The sequence below is a fragment of the Ambystoma mexicanum genome, chromosome 4q (genome assembly GCF_040938575.1).
Source record: "Ambystoma mexicanum isolate Mex_15411 chromosome 4q, UKY_AmexF1_1, whole genome shotgun sequence".
NCBI lineage: Eukaryota > Metazoa > Chordata > Amphibia > Caudata > Ambystomatidae > Ambystoma > Ambystoma mexicanum.
Genome location: NC_090928.1, coordinates 244,442,022 through 244,443,486, shown reverse-complemented (window position 1 = coordinate 244,443,486; position 1,465 = coordinate 244,442,022). Strand labels below are relative to the sequence as shown.

The 1,465-nt window shown below is 39.5% G+C and overlaps 1 non-coding gene across 1 annotated transcript; it reads left to right on the top strand.

The window, feature by feature from the left end:
• Window positions 1–437: 437 nt before the first annotated feature.
• Window positions 438–541, top strand: LOC138468642 (U6 spliceosomal RNA). The gene has a single exon (XR_011268389.1). It is a non-coding gene; the product is annotated as a U6 spliceosomal RNA (small nuclear RNA).
• The last annotated feature ends 924 nt before the right edge of the window (window positions 542–1,465 follow it).

Here is a 1,465-nt window from a genome sequence, read left to right as displayed (position 1 = left end):
AGATTTCCTGTGTGTATATAATGACACTAGACCGGTGGAAAATGGGTGAGGGGATAGGCATCCTAAGCATGTCATCCAGATGAAAATTGAAATCAATCATAGAATATATATGTAGCCTGCAGGCATCAAACTGGCACCCTCTGGCGGTGGCACCATATACATCTGATTATTCATGAAGAGGTAGCTGACCCACAAACACATGGTCACAAGCAGAGTCTTTTTTCTGGCCTATCAGACCTTTGGGCTGCTTTCAGGTATACATCACTAAGCCATTGTGATGCGTCTTCTCTCTTCCTATGCAACCTGGACCATGACCCTTTGCACCTCCTCCATAAATAATAGGTGTCTGGCAAAAGTTACACCATACCAAGTGGGCCTATGTTAAAAAGCCTGCACATTCTGGCGTCATAAATACTGTGTGGGGTGTCTTTAACTTTGTGCGCTTCGGCAGCACACGTACCAAATTGGAATGATACAAAGTAGATAAGCATGGCTCCTGCATAAGGATGACGTGCAAAATCGTGGAGTTAAGTACTTTTTATCACCTGCCAAGCGAGAAACATTCTTTACTTGTAAGTCTTATTGACCGAATAAACAGAACTCCATTCAATTCTATGACTTGTGGCTCTAAAAAAGTAGTGTTTCAAAGGTATTTTTCTCTGATTATACCAAACTTAGTGGTATGGCCTTGTCTCCTTCTTGTTGCACATTTTCTATGTAGCACATGGCACTGCATTGCTGGCTGGCTTTAGGCAGTGTTATCATACATTGCTCAATGCTACCTCTTTAAACAGTTCTAGGCCTTAATCCTGAATAAAGCTTAGCAATGTCTTGTAGACTTTGCTTTTAGGTGTGTGATTTTCTTATTGATTTAACTATCCTTCAAACACTGGCTTATCAATTGCCACTTTCAAAACGCGCTTCAGGACTTAAAAGCTATGTGTAGTGCAGAAGTCAGGCAGAGAGAGAGCATAGATACAATTAGGACATATGGGAACTGTAAGGATATTTGGCGTGTTACAGTACACAGTACAGCAATACTGCACAAGTAGCACCATTTTTTTGCAGCACCACCACCACAAGAGTGCGGTGCATTGCTATATGGGTTAGCAGATTAACAAGGAAAGACAGACTATTCAGTAAAAAACGATTTTAACATATAAGATGCAAATCTATTTTTACAGTTAAAAGCACACGTGTTCATTTAAAAATGCACACTATTTTTCACCTGAAATGCCTATATTGCTAGAGACACATTTGAAAATTAACAGCTAACCTATTAACCATTAACCTGACTAATAAAACCTTATTTTAATATAACCCACTAATAAAATGTGTTCTCTACTGCAGAATTAGGCATACTCTGAAAACCATTTAAATGAGTGTGCAGATTTTTCTATTCTCTTCTCTGCCTGATTCTCCGTGTTGTTGTGCACAGTAACTGCAGGAAGGAGGAAGTCAGATT